Consider the following 14,250-nt stretch of genomic DNA (forward strand, 5'->3'; position numbering starts at 1 on the left):
CACTCTTGCCGTCTCTTGTTTGACCACTTCCAATTTGCCTTGATTCATAGACCTGACATTCCAGATTCCTATGCAATATTGCTCTTTACAGCATAGGACCTTGCTTCTTTCACCAGTCACATCCACAGCTGGGTATTGTTTTTGCTTTGGCTCCGTCCCTTCATTCTTTCTGGAGTTATTTCTCCACTGATCTCCAGTAGCATATTGGGCACCTACTGACCTGGGGAGTTCCTCTTTTTTATCATTTTGCCTTTTCATATTGTTCATGTGGTTTTCATGGAAAGAATACTGAAGTGGTTTGCCATTCCCTTCTCCAGTTGATCACATTCTGTCAGACCTCTCCACCATGATCCGCCCATCTTGGGTGGCCCCGCATGGTATGGCTTAGTTTCATTGAATTAGACATGGCTGTGTTCCTAGTGTGATTAGATTGACTAGTTTTCTGTGAGTATGGTTTCAGTGTGTCTGCCCTCTTGCAACACCTACCATCTTACTTGGGTTTTTCTTAACCTTGGGCATGGAGTATCTCTTCATGGCTGCTCCAGCAAAGTGCAGCCGCTGCTCCTTACCTTGGGTGAAGGCCCTTCCTGACCTTCAATGTGAGATGGCTCCTCTAGGCCCTCCTGCGCCTGTGCAGCCACTGCTCCTTGGATGTGGGGTTGCTCCTCCGTGCCGCTGCCCCTGGCCTGGGACACAGGATGGTTGCTCCCGGCCGCTACCCCTCACCTCCGGCACGGGGTGGCTCTTCTCCGCTGCAGCCCCTGGCCTCGGACGTGGTGTGGCTCCTCCATTAATTAAAAGTATCACTAAAATAATTCATATAAAATATTCATTATTGCCATTTAGGAAATTCATGCTTATGGGTACAATATTTGCATGGTATTTATAGTTCAATTGGAAAAATTAAAACTTGGAACATTAAAAATATATGCAATTTGTTTTCTTAAAAATCTATCAATTTGCAAAGCTTAAGCATAGAATTGCAATTTTTGGTATGCAAACCCACGGGCAAACTGGTGAATGTAGGCCCAAGAGGAAAAGGAAATGGTATTTGATGATCATATGGCATTGACTCTGAAACAGCCAAGGTACAGAATACAACACACTGACTCACATGAGAAAAAAATAATCATATGGTTTCCAAAGCATTATGTCATTTACACCTATGACATCACAGTGAAATTGGTATATGTTGTTGCATAAGGAAACTAGACATAAGTGATTTTGTCTAGATGCTATGATTTCTCTTTCATTTGGTTTAAATACGTCATGAAAAATTCTAAGTTTTTCATACTTACGAAATGAAAAATTTAATTATACTCCTGTTTTTTAGATGCTTCTTAAGAGACTTCATGGGCACTTCCCTGGTGGTTCAGAGGTTAAAGCATCTGCCTCCAATGCATGAGACCCAGGTTTGATTGATCCCTGGGTCGGAGGATCCCCTGGAGACGGAAATGGCAACCCACTCCAGTATTCTTGCCTGGAGAATCCCATGGACAGAGGAGCCTGGTAGGCTACAGTCCATGGGGTTGCAGAGAGTCGGACACGACTGAGCAACTTCACTCACTCAATCAAGAGACTTCATAAATCTGGTATTTTGCAGAATAGTCTTAACTGGCTTTGTAGATAGTAATTCTTTTTTGCTTCCTGAATTAAATTTCAGTTTTGTTAGCATAATGTCACATTTATCAAAATCTTATTACCTAAATGAATGCTTAAAATGACTTAATGATTTTAAAATTCTGCCCTTAATTAATTTTCAATGTCTTCCTGGAGGAACCTTCCAAAAATGGCAATATTGTTTCATCTTTTCTAGTTGGTGGATTTTAGTCATATTATTGAATAATTTTAAATTTTCTAAATTTTAATTAAATAAAAATTATACTTTGAATAGCATGCAAATTTGGTACTCACAAATATGAATTTCCTAAATGACAGTCATGAATATATTTATGTGTATTATTTCAGTGATTCTTTTAATAAACTTGAAAACTTTTGCACAGAAACCTGTAGAATTAAATTTAAACTTTATCTCTTTTTATTTCAAGGAATTTGATTCTATCATAGATTTGTTTGCTGAGCTATTATGAAAAACAGATATGAACTGGTTAACAATCCAGACTGACAAAGTTAACTTTTAATTAGACATTTATGTACACTTTTTATATCAGTAGGTACATATTTGTACATTAGAAATAGCACTTACTTCTAAAGCTAATTAAAACTGCATATTGAAATCTTACTGGAAATTTTTATTTCATATTAAACTTTTCTTTCTTTTTCCAACCACCTATTTGTCTTTCCACATATGTTGTTCAGAGTTCTGCAGTTTGGAAATGTACTTTACAATTATGTTCCTTAAAATTTCATTGAGGATTTTTTGCCATGTATGTAACTTCTGTGGTTTTTTCGTTTCCTTGTAGGGTCGGGACTGGGCTTCCTTCATAGCTCAGTTGGTAAAAAGTCTGCCTGCAATGCAGGAGATCCCGGTTCAATTCCTGGGTTGGGAAGATCGGCTGGAGATAGGATAGATTACCCACTCCGAAATTCTTGGGCTTCCCTTGTGGCTCAGTTGGTAAAGAATCTGCCTGCAATGCGGGAGACCTGGGTTTGATCCCTGGGTTGGAAAGATCCCTGGAGAAGGGAAAGGCTAGCCACTCTAATATTTTGGCCTGGAAGATTCCATGGACTGTATAGTCCATGGGGTCCCAAAGAATTGGACATGGCTGAGAGATCTTCACTTTCACAGGGTTAGGAAGAGAAAATACATATAACAATTAGGGATTATGGAAACACTTACTAGTACTACCTGCTCTTTTCAAAATCTAGATCTGAAAGTACATCAAGCTTGAAGAGACATCCACCACTTTATTCAAATGTATAAAACAGAACTAACAGATGTTAAGTTGAAGCTTTAAATATGGGTGGAGAGTTTCGAAAGGATAGTTGCCCTCTTCACATGTGGCAGAGGGGTCTCCTAAGGTGAGGGTTAAAGTGTGTTATAAATGAGAATGGCGTCAGTAGCTTGAATCTATCAGAATTTACATGTTACAACTCTAATCCTAGATCCTAAAATCTGAAAGAGGAACTTATCAGCCCCAATTGGGATTGATCCAAGATTGAGTGCCACCAGAGAGGATCTTGGGGAAGAGAGAAATCCTTTTGTAATAAGGAAAGGGGAGAGGACCAGAGCAGATGTATAGACAGGAGTCCATAGAACAGCAGGAATAGCCTTGGTGTGGTATTCTAAGTCCTGAGTTCTAGCTTGTTGCAGAGGCCTTATCCCACTCCTCTACTTGTGGTCTGTGAGGTAACCACCATCATTATGATTAATATACTCTCTACTTAAGCTCCTTTAAGATGTATACATATTATTTGCAGCAAAAATCCTATATAATCTAAGTACCTATCTCATTGTCAAAATCTGTAGAATAACTTTTTGCAACAGGATCTGCTTGATAACAAGAGTCAATATTTTATTTTCCTGGAAAGCTTTGGAATCTACCAAAGCTCTCACTACATTGTCACCTTTATCCTCATAATGTTTAGGGAAAAAATCTTGACTCCAAGTAAATTTGCTAAAATATTTGCATCTGAAGGAAGATGTGATAGTTCTGTTTTACCCATTTGTCACTGATAGAGGATATGCCTTTCCCTTAAGCCAATTGAAGTGTAAAACATATTTTTATGACTATTATTGAAAGAAAAACATCCAAACATAAAGAATATATTTTAAGTATATTTGGAAACCAATATCTTTTATAATATACTACTATTGTCTATTGTCATTGTAAATCAAGAGGTGTGTGGTCTCACACTTTGTGATACCACTATCTGGAATGAATTTATTGTTTTAAGCCTTACCCTTTGTTGATAGTTTAGAAATTTCTTAGATCTCTCTATGGGATAAATTGTTCCTCCCAGAAAGTCAGTAGCAGAAAATACATTTTCATGGCCTCTGATGGAGATTGGAATTCACAATTGTAAAAAGGAAGGAATTTGTCCAGGTAGTCCACTTCATCTTAAAACTCAATTATTTGTAGTCACATGCCTCAAACCTGCATACACTGTAATGCTCTTTCCATGAACAAAATATAGATACTGGGGTTTGTGTTAGTCATTATCCCTCTTATAAGCATAGAGAAAAGAGAATAATCAGAATCACTGACATAGAAAAAGTGGTGTTACTCGTGTTTTATTAAGAACCAAGCCTCACAAAATGTGATTTTAAAATTTTCACCATGATATCAATTTTTCACCATTGAGGATAATGTTTGCTGTGGGTTTGTCAAAGATAGCTTTTATTATGTTGAGGTATGTTCCTTCTATTCCTGCTTTCTGGAGAGTTTTTATCATAATGGATGTTGAATTTTGTCAAAGGCCTTCTCTGCATCTATTGAGATAATCATATGGTTTTTATTTTTCAATTTGTTAATGTGGTGCATTACATTGATTGATTTGCGGATATTGAAGAATCCTTGCATCCCTGGGATAAAGCCTACTTGGTCATGGTGTATGATCTTTTTAATGTGTTGTTGGATTCTGATTGCTAGAATTTTGTTGAGGATTTTTGCATCTATGTTCATCAGTGATATTGGCCTGTAGTTTTCTTTTTTTTGTGACATCTTTGTCAGGTTTTGGTATTAGGGTGATGGTGGCCTCATAGAATGAGTTTGGAAGTTTACCTTCCTCTGCAATTTTCTGGAAGAGTTTGAGGAGGATAGGTGTTAGCTCTTCTCTAAATTTTTGGTAGAATTCAGCTGTGAAGCCGTCTGGACCTGGGCTTTTGTTTGCTGGAAGATTTCTGATTACAGTATCAATTTCCATGCTTGTGATGGGTCTGTTAAGATTTTCTATTTCTTCCTGGTTCAGTTTTGGAAAATTGTACTTTTCTAAGAATTTGTCCATTTCTTCCACGTTGTCCATTTTATTGGCATACAACTGCTGATAGTAGTCTCTTATGATCCTTTGTATTTCTGTGTTGTCTGTTGTGATCTCTCCATTTTCATTTCTAATTTTATGGATTTGATTTTTCTCTCTCTGCTTCTTGATGAGTCTGGCTAATGGTTTGTCAATTTTATTTATCCTTTCAAAGAACCAGCTTTTGGCTTTGTTGATTTTTGCTATGGTCTCTTTTGTTTCTTTTGCATTTATTTCTGCCCTAATTTTTAAGATTTCTTTCCTTCTACTAACTCTGGGGTTCTCCAACTCTTCCTTTTCTAGTTGCTTTAGTTGTAGAGTTAGGTTATTTATTAGAGAAATGCAAATCAAAACCACAATGAGGTACCACTTCACACCAGTCAGAATGGCTGCGATCCAAAAATCTGCAAGCAATAAATGCTGGAGAGGGTGTGGAGAAAAGGGAACCCTCCTACACTGTTGGTGGGAATGCAAACTAGTACAGCCACTATGGAGAACAGTGTGGAGATTCCTTAAAAATTGCAAATAGAACTACCTTATGACCCAGCAATCCCACTTCTGGGCATACACACCGAGGAAACCAGAACTGAAAGAGACACATGTACCCCAACGTTCATCGCAGCACTGTTTATAATAGCCAGGACATGGAAACAACCTAGATGTCCATCAGCAGATGAATGGATAAGAAAGCTGTGGTACATATACACAATGGAGTATTACTCAGCGGTTAAAAAGAATTCATTTGAATCAGTTCTGATGAGATGGATGAAACTGGAGCCGATTATACAGAGTGAAGTAAGCCAGAAAGAAAAACACCAATACAGTATACTAACACATATATACGGAATTTAGGAAGATGGCAATGACGACCCTGTATGCAAGACAGGGAAAGAGACACAGATGTGTATAACGGACTTTTGGACTCAGAGGGAGAGGGAGAGGGTGGGATGATTTGGGAGAATGACATTCTAACATGTATACTATCATGTGAATTGAATCGCCAGTCTATGTCTGACGCAGGATGCAGCATGCTTGGGGCTGGTGCATGGGGATGACCCAGAGAGATGTTATAGGGAGGGAGGTGGGAGGGGGGTTCATGTTTGGGAATGCATGTAAGAATTAAAGATTTTAAAATTTAAAAAATAAAAAAACTAAAAAAAAAAAAAAGAAAAACAAAACAAAAGCGAATCCAAAACAATTGATAAAATAAAAAAAAATAAAATAAAATTTTCACCATGATAAAATGATTATGTCTTTAAATACAGTCAGGTTTGTATAAAATCAGTTGTTTTATTAATTCAAGAGGGGAGTATTAGCTGTATACTTCTCTGAGTTTTTGTTGGCAATGATGATTCACACGTGTACTCTCTTCCATTGTGTTAGACTCTGCCTCACAGTGCAGTGAAAAATGACTTTATTTGAGAGTCTCAAACTCCAAACAGATTGTCTTCAATGAATAGGCCCATACTCTAGTAATCTACTTTTCTTAACTCTCTTCAGACTGCTAAGAAAACGAAGAGTAGAAGTTATTAATTAAAAGTTCTGAGTAGCTAAGCCATTGGTCATATCTTTTCCTTGAAGTTTTTAATGAGTCTTACACTTATGACCCAAAGTCATTGGCAAATCATATATAGGGAGGAAATATGCACTTCATAGTTCTTACTCGTATTTTCCTATGATTCTCTTAATTTCCTTTAGATTCTTATACACTAAAAGAAAGGATTTACACACTTGTTTCAAAGCTTTTATTATTCTACTGATTATTCTGTTATTTTAGTGGTGTAACTTACTAATCATACTCCCATAGATCTTTCAAAAAAAGCATGCTTGGGGCTGGTGCATGGGGATGACCCAGAGAGTTGATGTGGGGAGGGAGGTGGGAGGGGGGGTCATGTTTGGGAACGCATATAAGAATTAAAGATTTTAAAATTTAAAAAAAAAAATCCAATAAGATATTTACATTTGAAGCAAAACAATTGAATACAACTATCTTTTTAAGAAATAATCCTGACAGCTCCTCTACAAAGCTGATCTTGGGATAAACTTAAAGGTTCAAATCAAATGGATTTGGCGTTTCTCAGCTGTTGCTTCCTGTGAAAAACTGCTGACAGTTTGAGACACTAAATGGTAACTACACCAAATGATGACAAATGTCCTGGGTGCTAGCATTTTTTCCTTCAGTCTTTTTCCTCAAATATTAAATGTTTATATCTTCTCTTTGCTACTGTTACATGTTCTGAGCACATGGACATAATGGGTGTGTGTGTGTGTGTGTGTATTTACAAAAACCCTCCAATTGAAATATTTTTTAAATTGGAGGATAATTCCTTTAAAATATTGAGATGATTTTTGCCATATATCAACATGAATCACCCACAGGTTTACATATGTTCCCCCCCACAATCATTCTGAACCCCCCTCCTTCTTCCCTCCCCACTCTATCCCTCTGGGTTGTCCCAGAGCACCTACTTTTGGTGCTGTGCTTCAGGCATCAAACTTGCACTGGTAATCTATTTTATGAATGGTAATGTTCACGTTTTAATGCTATTATCTCAATCATCTCATTTTGCCTTCTCCCATTGAGTCCAAAAGTCTGTTCTTTATGTCTGTGTCTCATTTGCTGCCTTGAATGTAGGATTGTTGGTATCATCTTTCTAAATTCCATATATATGCGTTAGTATACAGTATTTGTCTTTCTATTTCTCACTTACTTCACTCTCTATAATAGGCTTTAGGTTCATCCACCATGTTAGAACTGAGTAAACTGTGTTCGTTTTTATGGCTGAGTAATATTCCATTGTGTATACGTACCAGAATTTCCTTATCCATTCACCTATTGACGGATGTTTAAGTTGCTTCCATGTTCTAGCTGTTGTAAATAGTGCTGCAGTGAATATTGGGGTACATGTGTCTCCTTCAATTCTAGTTTCCTCAGGGTATATGCCCAACAGTGGGATTGCTGGGTCACATGGCAGTTCTATTGCCAGTTTTTAAAGAAATCTCCACACTGTTCTCCATAGTGGCTGTACCAGTTTGCATTTCCACTAACAGCATATAAGAGGGTTCCCTTTTCTCTATACCCTCTCCAGCATTTACTGTTTGTAAATTTTTTGATGATGACCATTCTGAACTGGTGTGAGATGATGCCTCATTGTGGTTTTGATTTGTATTTCTCTAATATTGGGTGATGCTGAGTATTAATTCATGTGTTTATTATCCATGTATATGTCTTTTTTGGAGAAATGTTTGTTTAGGTTTTTTGCCCACTTTTGATTGTGTTGTTCATTTTTCTGGCATTGAGCTGCATAAACTGCTTGTATATTTTGGAGATTAATTCTTTGTCAGTTGTTTTGTTTGTTATTTTTCTCCTATTCTGAGGGCTGTCTTTTCACCTTGCTGTAGTTTCCCTCATTATGCAAAATTCCTTCACTGTGCCTTTAGGTTTAATTAGGTCCCATTTGTTTTTTTGTTTTGTTTTTATTTCCATTATTCTGTTAGGTGGGTCATAGAGATTCTTGCTCTGATTTATGTCAGAGTGTTCTGCCTATGTTTTCCTCTAGGAATTTATAGTTTGTGGTCTTCCATTTAGGTCTCTAATCCATTTGGAGTTTATTTTTGTGTATGGTGTTAGAAAATGTTCTAGTTTCATTATTTTGCATGTAGTTAACCAGTTTTCCCAGTACCACTTGTTGAAGAGACTATCTTTTCTCCATTGTATATTTTTGCCTCCGTTGTCAAAGATAAGGTGTACAGAGGTATGTGGATTATCTCTGGGCTTTCTATTTTGTTTCATTGATCTATATTTCTGTCTTTGTGCCAGTACTATACTGTCTTGATGACTGTAGTTTGTAGCATAGTCTGAAGTCAGGAACATTGATTCCTCCAGTTCCATTCTTCTTTCTCAAGATTGCTTTGGCTATTCAGGGTCTTTTGTGTTTCCATAAAGATTGTGAAATTATTTGTTCTAGTTCTTTGAAAAATATTGTTGGTAGTTTGATAGAGATTGCATTGAATCTATAGATTGCTTTCGTATTAAATTCATTTTCACTATACTGATTGTATCAATCCAAGAACATGGTATATTTCTCCATCTATCTGTGTCATCTTTGATTTCTTTCATCAGTGTTTTATAGTTTTCTGTATACAAGTGTTTTGTTTCTTTAGGTAAATTTATTCCTAAGTATTTTATTCTTTTTGTTGCAATGGTGATTGGGATTATTTCCTTAATTTTCTGATTTTTCATTGCTAGTATATAGGAATGCAAGGGATTTCTGTATATTAATTTTATATTCTGCAACTTTACTATATTCAATAATTTTCTGGTTGCATCTTTAGGGTTTTCTTTATTTTTGGGACGCTCTTATGCTTTTAATGAATGGAGAGAGGTACAAAATGCATCAATGCAAAAGAATGGTTTACATACTCATTAGCATAGTGGTTAATGTTAATTTGGGGATACACAATGTGTTAAACCTCAGTTACAAATTTTCCTGCAACCTAAGATAATGGAAAAGCTCCTTAAGTTCTTACTCACCACCTTTAAAGTTCTAAATGGTGTCTGGAAGAATTAAAAAATAATAGGTTCCTTTCAGCTGTGGTTAATAACTCTAGCGAAACTGTATGTCAGTGACACCAAAACTGTGAAGTTTCCTCAAAAGGGCTTTCTAGATTACCACATCATAAACTTTAAAGATATTTCCAATAACATAGGCAAGTTGAGTGGCTTAATAGTTTAAAAGTGGAAAGTAGCTAAGATGTCTCATCTTAGAGAATTTTTTTTTATGGCCCTATCAGAGTCTCTTCTTGAGCCTCTTTTTTTTTTTTAATTTTAAAATCTTTAATTCAAAACAAGGTATAAATACCATCTCTCTCCTACAGAGAAACTTTTTCAAGCATGGACATAACTTTGGATACTAAGGAAACATCTATAGTTTTCATAAAGCTTCAATAAACACCCCAAGGCAAAAGTGTTCAAAACTTCCTATTCACTAAAATGTCACTGCATTATCCTTTTAGAGGTATAGGTATGCTATGCTTGCAGTGAGTGGACGTTTAATTTATGTCTAGTTAAAAGCACCAGCTGTCAAGTTCAGCTTCCATTTACACAGGATGCACCAATAACATTTAGGATAGTGAATAGTTCAAGTACTACATTTCCAACATAGTTTGCTTTTTGATTAGTTGGCACTGGGGCTCTTCTGCCTGCAGTTCTTCAGAATATTTTGAAAGAGGATAAAACTACCCTGAATATAGTCTTTAAGCAATATGGAGCCCTTCTGAAAGAGTTGTCTTCTTTCATAATAACATTTAGAGAAGGGAATAAAGACAGATGTTGCAAAAGCTGAGTTTCTTTCAAAAGAAGAAGAATAATGTAGCATCTGGAACCTATGTTTTGTGATAAATGTCAAAAATTGCCAAGACTTTCAATACATGTTTTGGTAAGGAAAAACCACTATATTGCTAAGGTTAATTGTGTAAAATACAATAGTATCTTAATTAAACAGAAGAATTCACCATTAATGGAAGAAAACCCATGATAAGGGAAGCATCCAAAGACTGGAAACCAAAAGGCTGGGTAATTTTAGTAGCTTTAGAATAAATCAACACACTTTGATTATCAAACTATTTTATTTTTTAAAACTACAGTGTTTTAATGTACTTCTAATAACAACCCAATCTAAGGAGCCATGGAGGCTTATAAAAAAGACCTACCCAGTATGATGCAATTCTATTGTAGGGGTGAATTAATACTTCTGTAAGAAGGAACTGAATCACCTCAGCATCAACAAATAGCCATTTTCTTTTACACAATAACTCATAATTTGATGACTAATTTCTGTTCAAAATTGGGCAGGAAAGGAACTACATCAGACCCAGAAACAATGATTTCACAAGCCATAGTCACTCAGCTCATGGATTTGTGACAATCTGCAGAAAGTTTGTTTGACTAGTACTTGATTTCTTCACATCTGTAGAGGGGTTTGATACAATTACTTTTTAAAAATCAACCTTAAGCTGCATACAGGCAGAGAGATCACAAACTGCCGGGAGACCATAACGGTCTAGGGGAAAGTTGTGTTCCTACTGTAGGGGCGAATTAAGCAATACTTCCTTGGCCTTCTTTCAAAGTAGCCACTTGTCTTCTCCTGAGGATAATGGGCTAAAATTTCTTGTCATCTTTCCTGGCAAGACCCAGTCAGCTGTGTTAAAGAGACACCAGGAGGTGGCCAAGGGGTTTGTAAGCTTGTTTGCTAGTCCTATCCTCTGTAAGAGGCACTTCCTTGGGACATACTTCTTTGTGTGAGGGGGTCATGAACCACTTTGACAAGGGACTGTTCCTTATAACTTGGAAGGAATCAGCAATTCTAGAAGAAGCCATTGCCTTTGGTGACTTAGCTTGTTCTGCTGCCTCTCTTCTGGGTGGAGAGAGCTACATGTTCAGGGAATCTTTGTTTCTCAGGTTCAGGTTTTGGTTCCACAGGCATACCATTTTTATCCTTTCCTTCTTTCTTCAAAAACCATTTACACAGAACTTCCTTCTCACAATTTTCATCAGACACGCACTTTGCAAAACTTATACAAGGCTCATTGGCTTTGCAGACCTCCTCCACTTTATATAGGTCTTGATGGTTCTGGACAAGCCAATCCTTAGTAGTCAGGGAGTGGACAAGTGTTTCTTGGCCTCCAAGTGGTCGTTCAAACATTTCAGATTGCCCAGGTTCTCAATCAGCGCACCTTTGGCTGGTTACCCTGACAGCCGATACAGGAATCAGACTTGACAAGCCAGTCATGCACATTGTAGGACTCCCGGAACACCTGGAACAAGAGCTTAAACTTCTCATTGGAGGTTTCAAAGCTGCCGTTCTCAGGCTTCTCAGGCTTATGGAATTCCTGGGGAGTTACCAGCCAACCAGAAAGATCCATCTTAACTTGATCAAGAGGCTCTAGATTGCTAACTTTTTCAATTTCAATGGAGTAAGAACTGGCAGTGGTATAGCTATTAAGACTTTTCGGTAACTTGCTTTTTTAGAAACTACTTGTTGCTGACTCTTGTGGAGCCAGTTTTCTAAACCCTTTAGGTTGCCCCAGACATTATTCAAGAAACTGCAGGCTCTAGCAGATGTCTGACTGTTCTCCAAGGTCTCCTTTTGGTTGAGCCAGGCCTGGAGATTGGTGCTGTGTAGGTAAGGAGCCTGGTGACCAAGGCAGGTTTGCTTCCAAGGAGCCATACACTGAGAGGGACAGCTGTGGTGTTGGATGATGACTTCTGCTCTGGAAATGGGATATGGCCTCTCTTCTCTAAGAAGTACCCGATATTGATGAACTAGCATGAGCCATCAGGTGCTCAGGAATTTGAATGGTCTTAAGAGACCCAAATGTGGCGATTGCCTGTAGCAGGGCAGTTATGTCGGCTTCAGAGTACGGCAATTAAATCTTCAGGTTTGAGGGTCAGACTGCCCAGCCTGTCCAGGCATATTGAGACTTGACTGGCTACACTCCAGTTGATGAATAAGACAACTGAACTGGCCCAGTAACCAGTAGAGCTGTTGGGCCTGCTGCTGGACTATTTTCTCTTTAAGCTGATAGATGAGATTTACTTGCTCATACAACCACACCTCAGAGCTTTGAAGGCATTCCAGGTGGTGACTTATGCAGCAGTGAATCTGGACTTTGAGCTCTCGCAAATTATCTTTAATTTGCTGCTCGGCTGGGAGAACTCCACCAATTGCAATCTCTAAGTCCCTCTGTGCATCACAAGACCTCCAAAGGGGTTCTCTATTAGTGGAACAGCCACTCTGGTCCTGTGAGGTACTCATTCTGCACCTTGTTTCTCCTCTCAAGCTAGGCCCCCGTGCGTGACCTGCCCAGAAAGCAGGATGCTGCTTTATCCAGGTTCGGGTGAGAAAACTCCCTGGGCTTGCAGAGAGCATCCCGCCCCACCAGCACGTCTGGCAGTGCCCCAGGGTTTTCTATGTAGAGAATCATATAATCTGCAAACAGTGAGTGTTTTGTATTTTTCTTTTCCAATCTGAATTCCTTTTAATTCTTCTCTTATTGCTATGTATAGCATTTCCAAACTCTGTTGAATAGTAGTGGTGATAGTGGGCACCCTTGTCTTGTCCCTGATTTTGGAAGAAATGCTTTCAATTTTTTTGCCATTGAGGATAACGTTTGCTGTGGGTTTGTCATATATCAGTTCAGCTCCGTCTCTCAGTAGTTTCTGATTCTTTGTGACCACATGGACTGCAGGATGCCAGGCCTCCCTGTCCATCACCATTTCTCTGAGTTTACCAGACTCATGTCTATTGAGTCGGTGATGCCATCCAACCATCTCATCCTCTGTCATCACCTTCTCCTTCACCTTCAATCTTTCCCAGCATCAGGGTCTTTTTCAGTGAGTCATTTCTTCACATAAGGTGGCCAAAGTATTGGAGTTTCAGCTTTAACATCAGTACTTGCAGTGAATATTGAGGACTGATTTCCTTTAGGAATGACTAGTTGGATCTCCTTGCAGTCCAAGGGACTCTCAAGAGTCTTCTCCAACACCACAGTTCAAAAGCATCAATTCTTCAGTGCTCAGCTTTCTTTATAGTCCAACTCTCACATCCATGACTACTGGAAAAACCATAGACTTGACTAGATGGACCTTAACTGCTCTGCTACAGGCAATCACCACATTTGGGTCTCTTAAGACCATTCAAATGTCTCTGCTTTTTAATACGCTCTATAGGTTGGTCATAACTTTTCTTCCAAGGAGTAAGTGTTTTTTAATTTCATGGCTGCAATCACCATCAGCAGTGATTGATTTTGGAGCCCCCCAAAATAAAGTGTCACTATTTCCACTGTTTCCCAATCTATTTCCCATGAAGTGATGAGATCAGATGCCATGATCTTTGTTTTCTTAATGTTGAGCTTTAAGTCAACTTTTTCCACTCTCCTCTTTCACTTTCATCAAGAGGCTCTTTAGTTCTTCTTTGTTTCTGCCATAAGGGTGGTGTCATCTGCATATCTGAGGTTATTGGTATTTCTCCTGGCAATCTTGATTCCAGCTTGTACTTCATCTAGCCAAAGATTTGCATGATTTACTCTGCATATAAGTTAAATAAGCAAGGTGACAATATACAGCCTTGATGTACTCCTTTCCCTATTTGGAAACTGTCTGTTGTCCCATGTCCACTTCTAACTGATGCTTCCTGATCTGCATACAGATTTCTCAGGAGGCAGGTCAGGTGGTCTGGTACTCCCATCTCTTTCAGAATTTTCCACAGTTTATTGTGATCCACACAGTCAAAGACTTTAGCACAGTCAATAAAGCAGAAATAGGTGTTT

The 14,250-nt window shown here is 38.1% G+C and overlaps 1 pseudogene; it reads right to left on the reverse strand.

Moving 5' to 3' along the window:
- Positions 1 to 10,883: 10,883 nt before the first annotated feature.
- Positions 10,884 to 12,737, reverse strand: LOC101114656 (nuclear receptor coactivator 4-like; annotated as a pseudogene).
- Between the last annotated feature and the right edge of the window lie 1,513 nt (positions 12,738 to 14,250).

This window comes from Ovis aries, chromosome 22 (genome assembly GCF_016772045.2).
Source record: "Ovis aries strain OAR_USU_Benz2616 breed Rambouillet chromosome 22, ARS-UI_Ramb_v3.0, whole genome shotgun sequence".
Classification (NCBI taxonomy): Eukaryota; Metazoa; Chordata; class Mammalia; order Artiodactyla; family Bovidae; genus Ovis; species Ovis aries.